Source organism: Pelophylax lessonae (genome assembly GCF_965119305.1).
Source record: "Pelophylax lessonae genome assembly, chromosome: 4".
In the NCBI taxonomy this organism is placed as follows: Eukaryota; Metazoa; Chordata; class Amphibia; order Anura; family Ranidae; genus Pelophylax; species Pelophylax lessonae.
In genome coordinates, this window is record NC_138771.1 from 606,864,421 (window position 1) to 606,887,441 (window position 23,021).

Consider the following 23,021-nt stretch of genomic DNA (forward strand, 5'->3'; position numbering starts at 1 on the left):
ATGGTAGACAGGTAGCTTTTTCATCCATGCTATCTTCGGACGAAAATCAGATGGTGGAGGCACCGCTAGGCAGTCCACCTTTGGCCCGGGTTTTCGTTTTTACTGGTTTAATGCTTTGTGTCTAGAGCCACTACAATAGATATGGCTGGCAGTACCTTCCTAAACCCCACTAGATTTGGATGATTCTCCCAGACCTAACAAGATACCTCCCATAGTGACGGTCCCGGGTTCACCTCCTGATGTAGGTTGCTATATTATTCCTGGGGGGGGGGGGGTTCTGAGTTGAGTGAGGAGTGTAGTGATATTGCCTACTGTCGCCGAGCCAAGGCTTGGCTATGCTGGAATTTTCATTTTTCTGCCTATGACTTTTGTATTACATTGTTTCAGTTGCTATGTTGAAGTGTGCACTGTTTTATTTGTGTTTTTCATGTTTTTTCTTTAGTGTTGTTCTGTTATGTAAAAATGTTCTCAATAAAAATGATCTGATTTAAAAAAAGTGCTGCATAAATTGATGGTGCTATATACAGTACCTGCAATAATACATAACAACATTAATTAATGACTAATGCGTCACCTATGGACAATTTTAGGTACCAAGTTCTCATCATTTCACCATATTTTACCAAAAAAAGGGTAATATGTTGTGTTTGTGTGCACTAAAATTAAATGTGATTTTTTTTTACTTAAAGTAGCTCTTCAGTCATTTTTTCACCCTTTCCATATATTAAATCTTCTGCCCTTGTTGTTTTAACTTTGGATAGTAAAAAACATTTTTTTCTGCCAGTAAATACCCTATACAGCCTAATTCATATTTCTTGTCTGGTAATTAGCCTAGGCTAATGACATCATGCACAGCTCTCTCTCTCTCACAATTGTGAGAGTTTGCCAGTAGGGGAGGAGGGATGAGCCATAGGAGAGCCAATGAGAGCTGCAGAGCTGGAGGGGGCTGGATTAGGATGGAGATAACAGGAGACTGCAGCGATCCATGTGTATTCATCAAGAGAGGAGAAAAATGCAGGCAAGCAGTTGTGAGAGCGTGTCTGTCTATATATATGTGTAGGTGTGTCTGTGTGCCTCTGTGTAAATCCAGGAATTGAACAGGCAGCAGCTTCAGCTGCCCACAGTTAAAAATGCCTGCTGCCAGACTTAGTGAAGGGAGATTTCTGCAGCATATTTGGCAAGTAAAGAATCACAGTACATATAAAACAATATGTGTAAAAAGGGGGGGATAACCGCGCTATGTAAAAAAAAAAAGAAGCAGCAGCTTCAAGTGTGACAACACCAAACAATAAATAGAATAAAACAAGCTGCACTAAAACAATATATCAGTGCTATGACCACACGTGTGTATATTTAAAAAGGATTTTAAAGTACAAATAGTCTCTTGATTTAAGTATATTCCTCAATGGTGAATAACAGGAATCTTCAAGTATAGTGGGACCTCCACTGGTAGTGCAAAACTGCTTACCAGATTATGGTGAATAGTGAGCCAATTCAGGGGATTTCACTCCCTTAGACACTGAAAGGTAATTCCCTTATGAATTGTGTTCCGCTGTATTCCAAATATCCTGGACCATGGGTAGCCTCAACCGATATTAGACCATACAAATAGGAAAAAAGATACGGAATCCCATAGCGTAATACTGATATGGATTAAGTAAAACGTAGAAGGGAAACCCAAAATGTGCAAAACATATGTGAAAATAAATCACACAGACAACTGTGAAGGGGCCATGAAGCGACAAAAGTCCAAAAAAGGATTCCACCAATGTACCCACCACCAAGTGTACCAACTGCTTACCAGATATATGATAATTATTCGCCAAAGTGCAACATGAGATGATACAGGCACTATGATCAATAATAATCACCACCAACAGTGCAAACTGCTTACCAGAAATAAATTAATAATTGAAAATTGTGAATATGGACAATCCAGATGTGAACCAGACTCCACCTGCTGCAGACAGTGACAGCCACCCAACAATGCAAACCGCTTACCAGATGTTGGTGTATATCAGTGGCGGCTGGTGCTCAAAAATTTTGGGGGGGCGCAAAAAGAAAAATGTAATAGGTATTGCTTTGCGGCAAAAAACGCGGTAAAAAAAATGCGTGACTTTGAGGTCATGGTACAGGCATGGCACAGATGATGGTATAGGCATGGCACAGGTCAATGTACAGGCATGATGGCACAGGTCAATGTACAGGCATCATGGATGGATGGACCCAGGCCAGGCCAGAACAGGTAGGTACAGGCAGGTCACGGTGCAAGAATAATATCAAGTTACCCAGGCCGGGCCCAGACCAGAGTGTGCAGATATCATTATACTGTATATATCATCATGGATGGATGGATCATCCATCCATCCATGATGATATATATAATGATATCTGCACACTCTGGTCTGGGCCCGGCCTGGGTAACTTGATAAATCTTGCACCGTGACCTGCCTGTACCTACCTGTTCTGGCCTGGCCTGGGTCCATCCATCCATCCATCCATGATGATAATGATATCTGCAGCAGATATCATTATCATCATGGATGGATGGATGGACCCAGGCCAGGCCAGAACAGGTAGGTACAGGCAGGTCACGGTGCAAGATTTATCAGGTTACCCAGGCCGGGCCCAGACAAGACTAGTGTGCTGTGCTTCATCATGGATGGCATTGGCAATGGCATGCATTTTTTTTGTGGAGTGGACGGAGGTCTGAGGACTCACTTACCGGGCTGCTGCTGCACAGGGCTGGACTCGTCTCTCTCTTCCGACCCGACCGTGACCGTCCGACGTCCGTCACCTTCTCACCTCACGCTGCGCGGCCTGCGGAATTTCTGCGCGGCGGCGCCTGCGGCCTGGATCCGAATGCGGTCTCTCTCTGCCGTCTGTCCACGAACAAGAAGGACCGCCTCCGCCCGATCTGACTCCGAGTCCTGGTCTCCGTCTCCTCCTGGTCCTGGTCACGTGGCGACTTGGGCGAGAGCTCTGAGCGGACGGGACTTTCTCTCTCCGGCTGCTGCAACACACTGCTCGGGCCGCGGGAAGGAACGGAAGCCGTGATCGTGATGCCGGGGCAGTGCACCGCCCCACGCGTCACGTGACCAGATGATGTCCTACTGTGATTGGTCCAGGCTGGAGTCTGGACCAATCACAGCCCGGACATCAGAAAAGTGGGGAGTGTCGGGGCGCATTGCTCTGCGCCCCGATGACCCCCTGAAGAGCGCCAATCGGCGCCTCTGCTGGCCGAGGGTGGGGTCAAAAACCCCACCCCCCCCCATACCCAGCACTGAGTCCGGCGCCCCTAGTGGGCGAAAAATTGACATTTTTTTTTTTTTGTAAATCTTTCTTTCTTTTTTTTTTTTGGGGGGGAATTAAGATACACCCAAAATCACATATGCTCCAGCATCCAGTACCAAAAGGTTCAATGGCCTCCAAGAATGATGAATTGAAGTCACACAGCGTGGGCATCGATCCCCAGGTCACATGTATAAAATAAATATACACCCCATAGCGTAAAACTGTATGGTTTATTAAAATCAAAAAATGAAAAAGAACTCACAAACATCAATGAGGGGAGAGCGTATAGAAGATAGCTAGCCGCCGGCCGGTCGGCTCTTCCCCCCGCCCTTGGTCTCGTTCCGATGATGTCAGCACGCCGCGCCGACGTACGTTTCGTCAGAAATGACGTTTTCAAGGCCTTTTTTCATTTGAATAAACCATACAGTTTTACGCTATGGGGTGTACATTTATTTTATACATGTGACCTGGGGATCGATGCCCACGCTGTGTGACTTCAATTCATCATTCTTGGAGGCCATTGAACCTTTTGGTACTGGATGCTGGAGCATATGTGATTTTGGGTGTATCTTAATTCCAATTGGCTTTATATACACCAACATCTGGTAAGCGGTTTGCATTGTTGGGTGGCGGTCACTGTCTGCAAGTCTGGTTCACATCTGGATTGTCCATATTCACAATTTTCAATTATTAATTTATTTCTGGTAAGCAGTTTGCACTGTTGGTGGTGGTTATTATTGATCATAGTGCCTGTATCATCTCATGTTGCACTTTGGCGAATAATTATCATATATCTGGTAAGCAGTTGGTACACTTGGTGGTGGGTACGTCGGTGGAATCCTTTTTTGGATTTTTGTCGCTTCATGGTCCCTTCACAGTTGTCTGTGTGATTTATTTTCACATATGTTTTGCACATTTTGGGTTTCCCTTCTATGTTTTACTTAATCCATATCAGTATTACGCTATGGGATTAAGTATCTTTTTTCCTATTTGTATGGTCTAATATCGGTTGAGGCTACCCATGGTCCAGGATATTTGGAATACAGTGGAACACAATTCATAAGGGAATTACCTTTCGGTGGCTAAGGGAGTGAAATCCCCTGAATTGGCTCACTATTCACCATAATCTGGTAAGCAGTTTTGTACTACCAGTGGAGGTCCCACTATACTTGAAGATTCCTGTTATTCACCATTGAGGAATATACTTAAATCAAGAGAATGCCCCGGGACTCTCGGATAGGTCTTTTCGCCTTCATACTGACACAAGTGTCGTTAGGGCTTCTCATTTTCTCAGTTCATCTAGCTGGCGAAAACCTTTAGAGATAATTCCATCATTCAACTCTTTGACACTGGGACACTGGAAGTCATTTCAGCTCTTCTGCTTTCTCAGATCCCTTCCTGATCATACTAAGTTCCGTAGACAGTTAACACAGTTTGAAGACCTCTGTTTGAGCGAGGGAACGATCCAGAAATCACTTTCAATCTCCTACTCCATACTTCTCTCAACGACCACCCAACATGACCCTTCGTTCCTCCTTAAATGGGAAAGGGACCTAAACACTACGTTCACAACGGACCAAAAAAACAAGATACTTTTCTTTGCCCATAAATCTTCTCTATGTAGCAAGTATCAGGAGACCTCGTATAAAATTCTGCCACGGTGGTATCGTTCCCCAAGTAGTTCTATCCGCCATCTTCCCAGGACACAACCTTTCCTGTTGGCGCTGCGGTCTGCAGGCGGGTACTCTTTTTCATATTTTTTGGGAATGCCCCAAGATTAGACCGTTCTGGCAGCAGGTACTACATATTGTACATAAACTCACTGACTACTCTCTACTAGATGACCCTGCAGCTGTTCTCCTCAACTTGACGCCCATGTCAAGCAAGCGGTAACGCAAATCGCTGCGGAAACACTTGCTGAACGCGGCTAGGGCCTGTATACCTAGCATGTGGAAACAACAAACAAGGCGGATGAACAGAAGACACGCTGGATTCACTGGGATCTTTTTCACTTGTCCGACGATTATCTATCCTACTCTTAACCGGCTTGCCGTGCCTGTGGGTGGGATGGAGCAGACCCCTACTTTTCTATCTATCTTTATCTCCCTCCTCCCTTACTCCTTCTTTTCCTTCCTCCCTCTCTCTCACCTCAATTTCTCCCCTCTCTTACATCTCTTCCCCCTCCTCCCTGACTTAGGGCATTATGTTTGCCTTATCCCTCCTTTTAAGTTATAAAATACCACTAGGTGTGCTCCAAACAAAGGGTGGGGGGCTGGTCCCAGGGTCCTCCCCACTTTGGGTGGGGGATTTGGTGGGCCCCCTTGCCGGCCAAGTGGTAGATGCCGGCGGGGATTCCTATCCCTCTCCACGTGGGTGGGTGGCGCTGGATTACCTTCCACACGAACTCTTGTTTACAAGAATACTGCACATGATTACATAGTTGTATAAAGTACTCAAAACCCATACTTGAGTAAAAGTACAAGTGCTCGATCAAAAAGTGACTTGAGTAGAAGTGGAAGTGCTCGATCAAAAAGTGACTTGAGTAGAAAGACTAAAGTATTCAACATTTTTTGTACTTAAGTATTGCAAGTAGTTTTGCTACTCAAGTACTTAAGGTAAAAGTATAAGTAGTTTTGAAAAAAAAAATTGCTACTCAAGTACTGAAAGTAAAAGTACAAGTACTGTGTTATGTAGTTATTAAAGAAAGAAGTCAAAAGTTTGAACATCATATTGTTTTTTATTATTTCAAATGCAGCTTTTATTTTTACATACTGTAGCTTTTATTTTCGTATGTGCTGATAATACACATGTTTTGAGCTTCATGAAACCTGCCATCTACTGTTCTGGCAGTGGTAATTTTTATAATAGTAACGAGTAACTATGCAGCACAAAAAAAAAAATACTGGAGTAGAAGTATTGAAATCATTGAAAAAATGTAGTGAAGTAAAAGTGGAAGTAGGAGAAAAAAGTTCTACTCTAGGAAAGTACAGATACCGCCTTTCGGTACTTAAGTACAGTAGTGAAGTAGTTCTACTTAGTTACTATACATCTCTGCACATGAATGACTAAGTATTGAAGACAAGACGACATACGAGCCCAGGTTACACTATATGTCTACTATGCTTTGTGATTGTGTGTCTTACACAAGGTTGTTACCTGTACTATGTAGTCAACATTTCTGTCGCTATCTTACAAATGTTTGGAGTATTGTTGTTCCTTATTTTTCATGGCATACCTTTAAATAAAGAATTAAAAAAAAAAAAAAAAAAATCAAGAGACTATTTAGACTTTAAAATCCTTTTTATATATACACACGTGTGGTCATAGCACTGATATATTGTTTTAGCGCAGCTTGTTTTATTTTATATAAAATAATATGCAAAGTGGTTGGAGGGAAGCTTCAGAAAGGCAAACATGTTTTTATTACAAATTATGTGAGCAGACTGCAGTTCCTCTTTAATGTGATTCTAAGGCTCCGTTCACATCTAGGCGTTTTGGGGCGTTTTTGGGGCGTTTTTCTGCTCTAGGATCAGCTCTCAAAACGCCCAACAAGACAAATCCTATTCATTTCAATGGCCCCTGTTCACATCTGAGCGTTTTGACGCTGTATACAAAACGCCCAACGCTCAAAAAAGTACATGAGCTTCTTTTTGGGCAGATTACAGGCGTTTTCCATTGATCTCTATTCAATCTAAAAACGCCTGCAAAAAAATCGCGGTAAAAATCGCGGTAAAATCGCGGTAAAAACGCCACAAAAATCGCGGTAAAATCGCGGTAAAAAACGCGCGAAAAACGCTACGCTCAGGTGTGAATGTAGCCTAAAGGCTTGGTGTTTTTTTTTTTTTTTTTACCTTGATGCAGAGGCGGCTCTAGGCTTTGTGAGGCCTAAGGCAAAACTTGGACATGAGGCCCCACTCTCGCCCATAATGGGAAAAATAATTCAAGCAATAAAAATTAACTGTATAAATTGCATATATTAAGAGCCTTAACCTTTGTACTATGAATTCACAGTTTCTAGAATTTTCTCTAACCAATTCTTCTTTAATCAAAGATCATTAAACATCGGGTATGTGTATATATATATATATATATATATATATATATATATATATATATATATATATGTCTGCACTTACATCACAGTCCCCAGCATTTCCCTATAGGTCATGATTCCCTGAGTCCCTCCTTACATCAGAGTTCAGTGTCCCCCCTTACATAAGAGTTCTCCTTTAAATCAGATTCCCCCAGCATCTCCTCCTTACATCAGAGTCCACAGAATTCCTCTTTACATTTAGAGTCCCCCTCTTAAATCAAATTTCACAGAGCCCCCTTTACATCAGAGTCTCCAGAGTTTCCCCCTTACACTGTAAGAGGGACCTCTGAAGACTCTGATGTAGGAGGAGTTCTCGGAACCCTGATTTAAGGGGAATGTTGGGGACTCTGAAGTAAGGGGAGTTCTGGGAACCCCGATTTAAGGGGGAATGCTGGAGACACTGATGTAAGGAGAGTTCTGGGAACCCTGATTTGAGGGGAAAAGCTGGGGACTCTTGTGTAAAAGGAACTCTGTGGTCACCAAAGCTCCCCCTTGCATCAGAGTTTCCTGAGACCCCCTTACACTTTCCTTCCTCAGTCCACCACAGTCTAGGGCACGACAAGTCCCACTGCAGAAGGCTGCCATACCTGAGTCCCCACAGAGGGCACTGTAAATTCCAGTATAGTGCACTGCCATTCCTCCCGGAGGAATGGAAGCCTGCTATGCTAAGACTTGTAGGGCCCTCTGTGGGGACTAAGGCATGGCAGCCTGCTATTCTGGAACTTGTAGTGCTCTCTGTGAGGGACTGAGGATTCCTCAGTCCTCCACATTCTAAGGCACTATAAGTCCCAGCATAGTGGGCTGTCATTCCTCAGTCCCTCACAGCTGGGGGGAAAAACAACAGAGTTAAACATCTAAAGGACAACTCCAACCAAAACTACCAATAATGTACAGAGTCCATAAGCTATATAATGTCACAGCCCTGCTATCCCTCACCTTCCATCTCGGGTGCTGTAATTGTGTAGGGCAAAGGGCTCCAGCTCCACCATGTCTGGCTTTGATGTCAGATATGCAGGACTGGCTCAGGTCCGCTCTCTTTCCTGGCAACTGACTCTGGCGTCACGGGGGGCCTCTCCTCCCCCCCCCAGCCACCCAGGGGCCCTCTCCTTCTCCCCCAGCCACCCAGGGGCCCCTCTCCTTTTCCTCCAACCACCCAGGGGCCCCTCTTTTTCTCCTTCAGCCACCCAGGGGCCGTCTCCTTCTTCTCCTCCAGCCACTCAGGGTCCCTCTGCTTCTTCTCCTCCTCCAGCCACCCAGGGTCCCTCTCCTTCTCCTCCTCCAGCCACCCAGGGTCCCTCTCCTTCTCCTCCAGCCACCCAGGGGCCCTCTCCTTCTGCTCCAGCCACCCAGGGGCCCTGTCCTTCTCCCCCAGCCACCCAGGGTCCTTCTCCTTCTGCCCCAGCTACCCAGGGGCCCTCTCCTTCTCCCCCAGCCACCCATGGGGCCCTCTCCTTCTCCCACAGCCACCCAGGGGACCTCTCCTTCTCCCCCAGCCACCCAGGGGCCCTCTCCTTCTACCCCAGCTACCCAGGGGCCCTCTCCTTCTCCCCCAGCCACCAAGGGACCCTCTCATTCTCCCCCAGCCACCCAGGGGCCCTCTCCCCCAGCCACCCAGGGGCCCTCTCCTTCGCCCCCAGCCACCCAGGGGCCATCTTCTTCTCCCACAGCCACCCATGGGGCCCTCTCCTCCTCCCTCAGCCACCCAGGGGCTACTCACGCCCTTTGCGTAGTAGACACCACAAATCTATGACCAGCCTGCAGAGTGACAAGTCGGGGCCTGGTTACCTGTATGTTCCTGGGCCAGGGCAGAGCTCTCCTCCAAGAGCAACAACCGATGATAGCAGATTGAGCTGACCGGGCAGTCATTTCCTACTGATGCAGGTACACGCCCACCGATTCCTCCACATCTTGGGATTACATGATCAGACAGCCAATCCCCAGGCAGAGAAGGCAGGGTAAGTGTCAGTGGACAACAGACACATGGCAGCCGCAGTGAAGGGACTGCAGCACACTGCTGCAACTTTTATATCCGAGGATTTAAAACAACCTTTTACTTGGGAGATTTCCCTGACTGCGCCCTGCTTAATGCTGTCGCTCCACCACTGGCCGTGAGGCCCCTATAGGTGCGAGGCCTTAGGCGACCGCCTAATTTGCCTAATTAGAGAGCCGCCTATGCCTTGATGCATTCCCTGCATTAAGGTCAAAAAGCACTCCCCTAACTATTCCCCCTGTTCCCCAAATACTGAGCCTCATAATAAAATATAGTGCAAAGCAATCCTAATGCATACCAGGAGATTTAACCCTTGGGGCAAGCGCTTTATTGACCTTACTGGTAATACAGGGGTCATGGTTTTGAGGTAAGCGACCAATTCTTCACTGGTGGTGGAGATATAAAGAGCACTTTGAATTTTATTTGGATCCTTTTTGATGCAACATATTATACTTTTTGGTCACACCAGGGATATAGAATATTTGTTGACTTTATTATATATTTAATTTGTTTTTGGACTTTATTAATATTATATGATTTGCTGCTTAGCTACTGGAATATATTTATTTATTCACTATGCTTTAGGATTATGCTGCACTATATTTTATTATGATTATTTGAACGGTATGATAAAATCAATTGTTCAGCTAGCAATCCATTTTGTTTTTCACATGGTTCTGATATTAATTTGGTTGTGTTTTGGCTGCGTTGACTTGATATATAGTTGATAGCTTACCTGAGCCTGTCAGAGATCTTAAGCTATGCCCGGCTGCATTCTTCTGTCCCCTCTCTTCCTCTTCTCCCAGGGACTTAGGCAGCCATTGGCTCCTGCTGCTGTCAATCAAACGGTATGAGGAGGGTGCGGGGCCAAACGCCACTGTACTGTATGTGTCAATGGACACGGGTAGTGCGGCTCGCATGTGTGCTCCCATACCCAGCGGCTTGCTATGGAAGCACACAGAGAAGAGGAGGAGCGCTGGCGGGGGACCCCAGAAGAGGAGGATCAGGGCTACTCTTTTCAAAACCATTGCATAGAGCAGATAAGTTTGACATGTTTGTTATTTTTTAAAAACATTTATTTTTAATAATTTTTTTTGATACTTACAGTGCACAAAAGCAAACGAAAACATAAGTGGTTAGCCTGCGCAAGGGCACTGCTTGAAAAGAAGCATCAAAATATCAGAAATCTCACAAAAATTCTGATTATGTAAAGTGCTGCTCTCAAGCTCAGTTAGAAATGGAATAATAAGGATACAACAGCCACCAGGAGGATAATCCCAAGAAAACTTTTGAGGGAGTAATCCAACAACATCAAGCATCTACAGAGGTGGCAGTGGCGGGATTATCCAGCTAGCTAAACCAAATTTCTGAAATTTTTTTGAGCAACCTCCGTAAATTTCCTGGTATAAAGGTAGGTTGGAGTAAACTCTTGCTATAAAGGTAGGTTGGAGTTAAAGTGGTGGTAAACTCCCCATGGTTTACTTCACAGGTGTCAAACACAAGTCCCGCGGGCCCAATGCGGCCCCCCAGGCCATTTCATGTGGCCCTCGCACCTCTCCTGCAGCTGCGGCACCCCCCTTGTCTCTGTCCCCATCTTGTCTCAGTAGTCGGCAGCAGAGAGGTCAGAACTCCTTTGCAGATCCTGCACTCCTCTGTGCTGCTGCAGAAAGGCTCGTCATTGCCCCCCCCCCCCCTCTCAGCAGTCTGCAGCAGAGAGGAGGGCAGAACTCCTGCAGATCCTGCACCTCTCTGTGCAGCCCACAACACCACCTTGTCTCTGCCTCCCCTGGTCTCCGCATTTAGCAGACTCTGTAAGTTGACTCCAGCCCTCCTCTGGTCCTCACCTTGCACTTTCTTCTTGCCAGATCCACCCGCATCCTCTTCCTGGCAGTAGCATAAAGTAAGGGGATGCATTGTGATGTAAGGAAGGATGGGTGACTCTTGACTTATGATCAGTGGCGGCTGGTGCATTGGGGGCGCAGGGGCGCCGCCCCCCCATCCATGTGTCCGTCCCCCTAATCTACATGCAGGGCGCCGGACGAATGGAGTTCAGTGGGGCTTTTTTTTTTTAACCATGTGATTAGAGCCAGAGGCCAGAGCCCACCCAGTTGTGTGGCAATAGCGAATGAATATTCACTATTGTCACATGGATCCTCCTACTGGCCAATCAGGAAGCGGGTCCTGAGACCTGTTTCCCGATTGGCCAAAAGGAAAAGCCATGCCATTGAGGAGGAGGGAGGAGACGCAGAAGACAGGGGGAAGAACCTGAAGCTGTCGCCGTTTTCTGCTGCTGCCTGCCCTCCGTCCACATGTCCAGGCAGGGTGATTGAGTGATTGAGCCGGCGGGGGGGGGGGGGGTGTATGGTGTGCGGCCTGGTGCAGTCCGGGGGGGTTGTATGATGCGGTCCTTCTGACGCCCCCCCGGCCCATGGAGCGCCAGCTGCCACTGCTTACGATGGTGGGGGGCTCTTGACATCTCATGTAAAGGTGTAAGGGGGCGTGAGGTGCTCTGGACATCTAATCTCACATATATAGCTGGCCCTTTGAGGCCGAGCATAAAGGTGATGAAATTGAGTTTGACACCCCTGGTTTACTTGTACTTACAGGTAAGCCTAAAATAAGGCTTACCTACAGGTACAGTAAATATCTCCTAAATGTGCACCGTTTGAGAGGTATTTAGTATAGTAGCAGCCGGTGGTCCTCGTTGCCGCATGCCACTGCTCTTAATGGACGGTGCGCCATCCATTGAGCGAGAGCAGTGCCATGGCTGTGACTCCCATATGAGTGCGTGGGAGTGACATCATCGCGGCTTGGCCAGTCAAACAGCCAAAGCCTGTGAACCCAGAAGGAAGACAGGATGAAGATGGAAGGGCCAGGGAGACGTGACAGCACACCGCTGGAGGACTTTGTTCTAAAGTAAAACTTTTATAATGTGCTAGTATGCAATGCATACTAGCACATTATCTTATTATACTGCAGGGGCCCAATTTTTGGGAATTGTTTACGTGATTTAATACTGCTTTAACTCTTGGTATAAAGGTAGGTTGGAGTTAACTCTTGGTATAAAGGTAGGTTGGATTTAACTCTTAGTATAATGATAGGTTGGAGGTAACTCTTGGTATAAAGGTAGGTTGAAGGTAACTCTTGGTATAAAGGTAGGTTGGATTTAACTCTTAGTATAAAGATAGGTTGGAGTTAACTCTTGGTATAAAGGTAGGTTGGAGGTAACTCTTGGTATAAAGGTAGGTTGGAGTTAACTCTTGGTATAAAGGTAGGTTGGAGTTAACTCTTGGTATAAAGGTAGGTTGGATTTACCTCTTGGTATAAAGGTAGGTTGGAGGTAACTCTTGGTATAAAGATAGGTTGGAGGTAACTCTTGGTATAAAGGTATGTTGGAGGTAACTCTTGGTATAAAGGTATGTTGGAGGTAACTCTTGGTATAAAGATAGGTTGGAGGTAACTCTTGGTATAAAGATAGGTTGGAGGTAACTCTTGGTATAAAGATAGGTTGGAGGTAACTCTTGGTATAAAGGTATGTTGGAGGTAACTCTTGGTATAAAGGTAGGTTGGATTTACCTCTTGGTATAAAGGTAGGTTGGAGGTAACTCTTGGTATAAAGATAGGTTGGAGGTAACTCTTGGTATAAAGGTAGGTTGAAGTTAAAATGGTAGTAAAGTAAAGTGCGTGGGAGTGATGTCATTGCGGCCGGGCCAGTCAAACAGCTGAAGCCTGCAAACCCGGAAAGACCGGGTGAAGATGGAAGTGCCAGGGAGCCGTGACAGCGCACCAATGGAGGGCTTCAGTTCTAAGGTAAGTCTTTCATAAGTCTTATTGAGCTATTAGGCCCCTTTCACACAGGCGGACCGTTCAGATCCGCCTGTCCGTTTTTTTGGCGGATCTGAACGGTCCCCCCATGCATTCCTATGGGGCATCGGATGGCAGCGGAGACATGTCCGCTGACATCCGACCCGATCCGTCAAATCTGAACGGATGGAAACCCTATTTTCCATCTGTCCAGCGGATCGGATGGGATCGGATGAGAACAGACCGATGGTCCGTTCCCATCCGATTTCCCCCATAGAGATGCATGGGGAACTGACAGCTGTGTATCCGCACACATCGCGGAGACACAGCTGTCATCCGCCTGCTCAGCGGGGGATCGGCGGCTCGATCCCCCGCTGAGAAAAGCGGAGTCCGTTTGATGGACATAGTGTGTGAAAGGAGCCTTATTCTGCAGGGTCCCAATTTTTTTTTTGCAGTTTACTACCTCATAAAATCTTACTATGAAGGTAGGTTGGAGTTAACTCTTGGTATAAAAGGTAGGTTGGAGTTAACTACATTTGTTATTTCAATAAAAAAAAAAAACAAGGCTTCGCAATCACTTAAAAAATAGATTTGATAAGCAGTAGCACAATGATTGTATGACACCATGTTATTCTACAAGGTCTCTGCTCTTGGAAAATATGGAATGTTTGGGGGTTTCAAGTAATCTTCAGGCCTAAGGCTACATTCACACTAGCAAAGATGGGTGGAGATTAAAGTGCCAGGGAGCCGTGATAGCGCACTGCTGGAGGGCTTGAGTTCTAAGGTAAGTCTTGCATAATGTGCTAGTATGCAAGGCATACTAGCACATTATGCTATTATCTTGCAGGGGCCCAATTTTTGTGGTTTATTACTGCATTAACTCCTAATCTAAAAGTAGGATGAAGGTACTGTAACTCTTGATATAAAGGTAGGTTGGAGGTAACTCTTGGTATAAAGGTAGGATGGAATTAACTCTTGGTATAAAAGTAGGTTGGGGGTAACTCTTGGTATAGGTTGGAGGTAACTCTTGGTATAGGTTGAAGGTAACTCTTGGTATAGGTTGAAGGTAACTCTTGGTATAGGTTGAAGGTAACTCTTGGTATAGGTTGGAGGTAACTCTTGGTATAGGTTGAAGGTAACTCTTGGTATAGGTTGAAGGTAACTCTTGGTATAGGTTGGAGGTAACTCTTGGTATAGGTTGGAGGTAACTCTTGGTATAGGTTGGAGGTAACTCTTGGTATAGGTTGAAGGTAACTCTTGGTATAGGTTGGAGGTAACTCTTGGTATAGGTTGAAGGTAACTCTTGGTATAGGTTGGAGGTAACTCTTGGTATAGGTTGGAGGTAACTCTTGGTATAGGTTGGAGGTAACTCTTGGTATAGGTTGGAGGTAACTCTTGGTATAGGTTGAAGGTAACTCTTGGTATAGGTTGGAGGTAACTCTTGGTATAAAGGTAGGTTGGAGTTAACGTTTGGTATAAAGCTAGGTTGGATTTACCTCTTGGTATAAAGGTAGGTTGGATTTAATTCTTGGTATAAAGATAGGTTGGAGTTAACTCTTGGTATAGGTTGGAGGTAACTCTTGGTATAGGTTGAAGGTAACTCTTGGTATAGGTTGAAGGTAACTCTTGGTATAGGTTGGAGGTAACTCTTGGTATAGGTCGGAGGTAACTCTTGGTATAGGTTGGAGGTAACTCTTGGTATAAAGGTAGGTTGGAGTTAACGTTTGGTATAAAGATAGGTTGGATTTACCTCTTGGTATAAAGGTAGGTTGGAGGTAACTCTTGGTATAAAGGTAGGTTGGATTTAATTCTTGGTATAAAGATAGGTTGGAGTTAACTCTTGGTATAAAGGTAGGTTGGATTTACCTGTTGGTATACAGGTAGGTTGGAGTTAACTCTTGGTATAAAGGTAGGTTGGAGTTAACTCTTGGTATAAGGGTAGGTTGGATGTAGGGGCAAATAAAAAAATGGCAACTGCCACCATGTTATTCTACAGGGTCTTCGTTTTTGGAAAACATGTAATGTTTGGGGGGTTCAAGTAATCTTCAGGCTCAAGGCCACATTCATACCAGTGATGAAGGCCGGTGTGGATTGTAGCGGCAGGAATCTTCTGATTCTTGCTGCGGTTCTCAGATGTCCAGCAGAGATCATTGCAGGAAATCGCTGGCTGTGCAGAGAGTTGCAACCGCCAGTGACCGGTCATTATACTGAACGGGCCTGCGGCAGTATCTACCTGCTGGGGGCTGCAGGGGAAACTGCCGCTACAATTTGTACCGGCTTTACTCGCTGGTGTGTGTGTAGCCTAAAAGGTGCATTTTATCATGTGTGTATAAAGGGCTCTGACGGTGAAATAGGTAAGGGAAACCCAATAGAGGGAGTTATACTGCTGCTGACCTAGATTGGAAAATGCTATATACATGGCTGCCATGGGATCTAATGGCGTGTAAAATGCTATATACATGGCTGCCATGGTGATCTAATGGCGTGTAAAATGCTATATGCATGGCTGCCATGGTGATCTAATGGCGTGTAAAATACTATATACATGGCTGCCATGGTGATCTAATGGCGTGTAAAATGCTATATGCATGGCTGCCATGGTGATCTAATGGCGTGTAAAATGCTATATGCATGGCTGCCATGGGGATCTAATGGCGTGTAAAATGCTATATACATGGCTGCCATGGGGATCTAATGGCGTGTAAAATGCTATATACATGGCTGCCATGGTGATCTAATGGCGTGTAAAATGCTATATGCATGGCTGCCATGGTGATCTAATGGCGTGTAAAATACTATATACATGGCTGCCATGGTGATCTAATGGCGTGTAAAATGCTATACGCATGGCTGCCATGGTGATCTAATGGCGTGTAAAATGCTATACGCATGGCTGCCATGGTGATCTAATGGTGTGTAAAATGCTATACGCATGGCTGCCATGGTGATCTAATGGCGTGTAAAATGCTATACACATGGCTGCCATGGTGATCTAATGGCGTGTAAAATACTATATACATGGCTGCCATGGTGATCTAATGCCGCTTGCAAATCCAGAACTAGTATGAAAAGAACTTCTGACTTTGCCTGGCTCTGGGTCAGGGACTCTTAAGGCAGAAGCAGCCAGGCAGATAGCATTTTGTGGAGGTCTCAGGACGGGATTGCACTCATGTAGGGTTGGATGTTCTATAGCTAAATGCGAACAATGACATCAGATGTGCTCCCATAATAATAACCGAATATTTTATTAAAGGTGATGATGCTGGATAATAACACGGTCCTCGCCTATTCTCTGCTTCTTCCCGTCTTTATCGATTTCTCCGTCTGTTCGGCGTTGTCTGAATCGATCGCTCGACCATCGGCTTTTCTCTCCTTTGTTTGGATTCCCTTTCTGTCTATTCTTGGAAGTTCGAGGTTCCACTCGTCTCCCCTGGGTGTCTGCTCCGTGATTCCGCGATCTGCTCGCCGCCCTGCCTATCTCGCCCATTGTCTGCTCGCTGAGCTCGGCGCTCCTTCCACCGCAGGCTGCTCGATGAGCTCGGCCATCCATTCCTTCCTCCTCCAGTGCGGGTCCTGAGCTGGCCCCGGCTCGGCGTTCCATTGACACTCCTGAGTAGTCTGTCTGGTCGATGATTCGGCGATCGTTCTCTTCAGCCTACCTATGCGATCCATAGTCTGGGACTCCGATCAGCCGTCTGCCTTGTCCGGGGTCCACCTGATTGTCCCTCAATCGGGTTAACGTGCTCGGTACGTAGCGCCCCGTGTTGCTCTCTCCCCCCGTAGACACCAGCTTGTCCGCTCCATGTATCGGCGATTGTTTGAGCTCATTTCTTTTCTCCGCTGTCAATCACTCACCGCTTCTTTTCCTACCATTTCACCTTTCCATTCAGCTGCACATTTATACCGTAATTACACCGCCGAACTCACCTCTATTCATCGCGGTCACCCGCTGTCTATCTCATTCATATCGGCGCTCGGCTGCTCTCCCCTGTCCGCCGTCTCATCCACTGTCTGGCTCGATGTGCTCGGCTTTCTATTAACCTCGCCTGCCTAATCTCCCTATAGTCTGGCGCGATGCGCTCCACGCTCTACTAATGTTGCCTGCCTATCTTTTCATACCGTCTGGCTCGCTGTGATCGGCGCTCCTCTAATGCGGTCTTGCCCATCTCTCCACAGTCTGGCTCGGTGTGATCGGCGATCACTGCGTCTCTCCTTATCTGGCGATGAATGGCTGCTGCTGCTGGCGGAGCCGCTAAGAGCCGAGCACCGGAGGCGGGAACCGGGGGCAGCGGACCGCGGTGAGAGCAGGAGGACCAAACAGCGGGTGAGTGAAGGCCTCTGTTGTGCGTGTGGGTGGTAGGAGTGAGCCCAGAGCCGCCATCTTTACTTCTCCCCCCCTCCTGTTTGCAGTGGTCGGCTGGAGAACTCATGTGACTCTGTGTAGGAGGGGAGCACGGGGTACAGGAGACACCCTCCCCCCCCGGTCATACATAGGATGGGGGACCCCAAACCACACTCCGAGTCAGATACTCAACTGCACCATGGCAACCAATCACATTCTAGATTTTATTCTTTAAAGCTTAACTGAACATGGTAAAGAAAAGATCTGATTGGTTGCCATGCTCAGATCCTTCAGTTTTACTAAATTCACCCCAATGTTTATTATAGGGACCCCCAGACTCTGAGTCATATCAGTATACAGGGGGCACACAGTGTATGTTGGGACCCCCAGACTCTGAGTCATATCAGTATACAGGGGGCACACAGTGTATGTTAGGACCCCCAGACTCTGATTCATATCAGTATACAGGGGGCACACAGCGTATGTTGGGACCCCCAGACTCTGATTCATATCAGTATACAGGGGGCACACAGTGTATGTTGGGACCCCCAGACTCTGATTCATATCAGTATACAGGGGGCACACAGCGTATGTTGGGACCCCCCAGACTCTGAGTCATATCAGTATACAGGGGGCACACAGTGTATGTTGGGACCCCCAGACTCTGAGTCATATCAGTATACAGGGGGCACACAGCATATGTTGGGACCCCCAGACTCTGAATCATATCAGTATACAGGGGGCACACAGTGTATATTGGGACCCCCAGACTCTGAGTCATATCAGTATACAGGGGGCACACAGTGTATGTTGGGACCTCCCAGACTCGGAGTCATATCAGTATACAGGGGGCACACAGCGTATGTTGGGACCCCCAGACTCTGAGTCATATCAGTATACAGGGGGCACACAGTATATGTTGGGACCCCCAGACTCTGAGTCATATCAGTATACAGGGGGCACACAGTATATGTTGGGACCCCCAGACTCTGAGTCATATCAGTATACAGGGGGCACACAGCGTATGTTGGGACCCCCAGACTCGGAGTCATATCAGTATACAGGGGGCACACAGCGTATGTTGGGACCCCCAGACTCGGAGTCATATCAGTATACAGGGGGCACACAGTGTATGTTGGGACCCCCAGACTCGGAGTCATAGTATACAGGGGGCACACAGCGTATGTTGGGACCCCCAGACTCTGAGTCATATCAGTATACAGGGGACACACAGCGTATGTTGGGACCCCCAGACTCTGAGTCATATCAGTATACAGGGGGCACACAGCGTATGTTGGGACCCCCAGACTCGGAGTCATAGTATACAGGGGGCACACAGCGTATGTTGGGACCCCCAGACTCTGATTCATATCAGTATACAGGGGACACACAGCGTATGTTAGGACCCTCAGACTCTGATTCATATCAGTATACAGGGGGCATACAATGTATGTTGGGACCTGAATATTATTATACTGGAGTTATATATAGGCAGATCCTGTATACAGGGTTCATTCATGGGGGGAGGGGGAGAGCATACAATGTAGGGACCCCTCGGACTCTGAGTCATAGTATACAGGGGGCACACAGTGTATGTTTTAGGGACCCCAAGACTGAGTCATATAAGTATACTGGGGACACACAGTGTATGTTATATGGACCCCCAGACTCTGAGTATTATTATATTAGAGTTATATATAGGCAGGTCCTGTATACAGGGCTCCACCATTGGAGGGGTGGTTGTCAAAAAAAGTAAGGACCCCTCAGAGTCTGAGTCATATAAGTATACAGGGGACACAGTGTATGTTATAGGTAGGGACCCCCCAGACTAAGTATTATTATATTACAGTTATATATAGGCAGGTTCTGTATACAGGGTTCCGCCATAGGGATGGGGGAGAGCATACAATGTAGGGACCCCTCAGACTCAGTCATATCAGTATACGGGGGGGGGGGGCAAGCAGTGTATGTTATATGGACCCCCAGACTGAGTCATATGAGTATACAGGGGGCACACAATGTATGCTGGGACCCCCAGACTTTGAGTATTATTATATTGGAGTTATATATAGGCAGGTCCTGAATACAGGGCTCATTCATGGGGGGGAGAGCATACAATGTAGGGACCCCTCAGACTCTAAGTCATATAAGAATACGGGGGACACACAGTGTATGTTATAAATAGGGACCCCCAGACTGAGTCTTATTATGTTGGAGTTTATATATAGGCAGGTCCCATAAACAGGGTCCAGTCATAGGGGATGGGGAGAGCATATAATGTAGGGACCCCTCAGACTCTGAGTCAGTATACAGGGGGCTCACCGTATATGTAATAGGGACCCCCAGACACTGAGTTGTATCGGGGTTCTATATAGGCAGGTCCTCTATACAGGGTTCGGCCATGGGGGGGGGGGGGCATACAACATGGGGATCCCTCAGACTCTGAGTCATATCAGTATATAGGGGACACACAGTGTATATTATAGGGACCCCCAGAGTCTGAGTCCTATTATATTGGAGTTATATATTGGCAGGTCCTGTATACAGGGTTCTGCCATGGGGGTGGGGGGAGCATACAATGTAGGGGCCCCTCAGACTCTGAGTCATATCAGTATACAGGGTGCACAAAGTGTATGGTATAGTGACCCCCAGACTCTGAGTCTTATTATATTGGAGTTATATATAAGCAGGTCCTGTATACAGTGTCCAGGTATGGATGGGGGCACAGCATGCAATGCAGAGTCTCCACAGGCTCACTTGTAATATACAGTGTATATAGGGACCCCCCCCTTCCCTTCCTGACTCTGAGTCATACTGTTATATAGAGTAGTATACAGAGTCCATACCAGGGGACACATCATACAGTGTGGAATCCCTAAAGGCCCGTACACACGTACCGATCGTCGGCATACAAACGTCGGTGGACGAAGGATCTGCCGATTGTACGCGTGTTAGTATGGTGCCTCCGACAGATGTCTGCGCACAATCCGCGGACAAAAGTCTTTCTTGCAAACATGAAAATATTTGTATGCCGACACCAGAACGGACGATTGTTCGCCTGTCAGTACAGAATTCGGCCGACAGACCGCAGATTTGCAAGACTGGGCATGCTCAGAAAATAGAAAACACAGGGAAAGTTAACCATTACATGACATCACTTCTGCAGTCGGCGGACAAAATTCTTGTGCTGTCCTTGTGCTGTCTTTGCACTTTTCAGCAGACACCGACATCCCGGGGAGAAAAGAGGAACATTTGTAAGCCGACCATCGGTACGTGTGTACGGGGCTTTAGACTCATGTCATACTGGAGTATTATACAGGGAACATACCCCCCCCCCCTCCCTCCTCCTCTCCAGACTCTGAGCCATACTATTATATGGAATGATATGCAGAGTCCAGACTAGGGGACACACAGCAAATATTATCGCAACTTCGCCCCCTAGATCCATATAATTTTATGTGAGTTTTATATACAGTCTGGTCTCCTATTCAGAGTCCAGCCCAGGGAACCGAGAACATGCAATGTTTATCTTATTTAAGGGCCCCTCTAAGACTGAGTCACATTATATTAGAGTACAATACAGACAGGTCTGATATACAGAATCCAACCCCGGACATAGAAGGTACAGTGTATACTATGCAACCCCCCCCCCCAGTCTGTGAGTCATACTATACTTGAGTAATATACAAAATCAAGTCCAGGGGTCACACCGCATACAATGTATAGGTTACAAATTCCCAAGACTCTGACTCATATTGGAGTATAATAAAGTCATGTTTAGTATACAGAATCCAGACCCTTAATCTTTACAATGCTTCTCTACAGTCACCCCTCACCTCAATACTCTAGAGTTATATTTTCTGAAATATACAAACTGGGATTTATATACAAGTCCAGCCCAGGGAACAGAGACCATTCAATGCCTATCTACTTTAGGGACCCCCCCCCCCCCCCCAATCTCTGAGCCATATCATTATACTGCAATACACGGAATCCAGATTGAGGAGGTGTCTGTAATAGAGATACATTGTACAAACTCTAAGTCGTATCGTATTACTGGAATAGTATTCTCAAATATACAGACCCCTCCTCTTCCTTTAGACCAGGGGTAGCCAAACTGCAGTTCTCTGTTTGCAGGACTACAGGTCCCATGAGGCATTGCAAGACTGACAGCCACAATCGTGACTCCCTGAGGCAGAGGCATGATGGGACTTGTAGTTCTGCAACAGCTGGAGTGCTGCAGTTTGCCTATCCTTGCTTTAGACTCTGAAACCTATTATTATAACGGAGTACATTAATGACCGGTCCAATGTACAGGGGTGATAGAGAGTCCAGCCCAGGTGACACAGAACATACCATGTTTGTTATAGGGAGCCCCCAAACTGAATTAAGCAAACAGGCCTCTCATACTGTACAGGGGGTAATACAGTGTTCTGCCCAGGGGGACACATAGCCTGCAATGTATCTCTTTTTGGCTATCTGCTCCAGAATTTGAATCTTAGCGTTATCTTGGAGTCCAATACAGATACCGTAGGTCCCTTTGACAGGGGTGATACAGAGTCCATGTAAAACCCAAAATGATGTCATATACAGTGCTGTGAAAATGTATTCCTGATTTAATTTTTTTTGCATATTTGTCACACCTAAATGATTCAGATCATCAAACAAATTTTAATATTACACAACGATAACCTGAGTAAATACAAAATGCAAAATTTAATTTATTAAGGGAAGAGAAACATTGGAACAACCTGCCTGGCCCTATGTGAAAAAGTAATTGGCCCCTATAACTGGTTGTGCCATCCTTGGCGGCGACAACTGTATTCAAGCATTTGTGATAACTGGCAATGAGTTTTTCACATCGCTGTGGAGGAATTTTGGCCCACTCTTGTTTGCAGAATTTTTATTCAGCCACATTGGAGGGTTTTCCAGCATGAATGGCCTGTTTAGGGTCATGCTACAGCATTTAAGTCTGGACTTTGACTAGACCACTCCAGAACCTTAATTTTAGTCATTTTTGAGCCATTCAGAGGTGGACTTGCTGGTGTGTTTGGGATCATTGCCCTGCTGCATAATAAAAGTGCGCTGGTGCTTGAGGTCAAGAACTGATGGGCGAACATTCTCCTTCTGGATTTTCTGGTAGAACGCATGTAATGGACTTTTGAACCAGACGGCTAGATGGACTCCCTACGAATATTTGGGAACAGACAGAGACACGCACGAGGGTAGAGTCAAAGCATGTTTGTTTATTTCAGGAAATGTCCAGAGCATATATACAGTTAGAACAGCAGAAAAAATTATTTTGCAATCAGGGGTTTGGCTTCAGTATGACTGGCGATCACATAATACGTTTTGGCGTACTACAGATGTTTAACCACTTAAGCCCCTGAAGATTTTACCCCCTTCCTGACCAGGCCCTATTTTGCGATTCGGCACTGCGTGATTTTAACGGACAATTGCGCGGTCGTGCAACGCTGTACCTAAACAAATTTGACGTC

General features: G+C 46.3%; 1 protein-coding gene across 3 annotated transcripts in view; it reads left to right on the plus strand.

Annotated features, from left to right (window-relative positions):
* Window positions 1-16,467: 16,467 nt before the first annotated feature.
* Window positions 16,468-23,021, plus strand: part of NACC1 (nucleus accumbens associated 1) — a 75,195-nt gene continuing 68,641 nt past the window's right edge. For all 3 annotated transcript variants that reach the window (XM_082255387.1, XM_082255388.1, XM_082255389.1), the window contains exons 1-2: window positions 16,468-16,928; window positions 17,358-17,505. The gene's annotated coding sequence lies outside the window, so the exon portion shown is untranslated. The remainder of the gene's footprint in view (window positions 16,929-17,357; window positions 17,506-23,021) is intronic.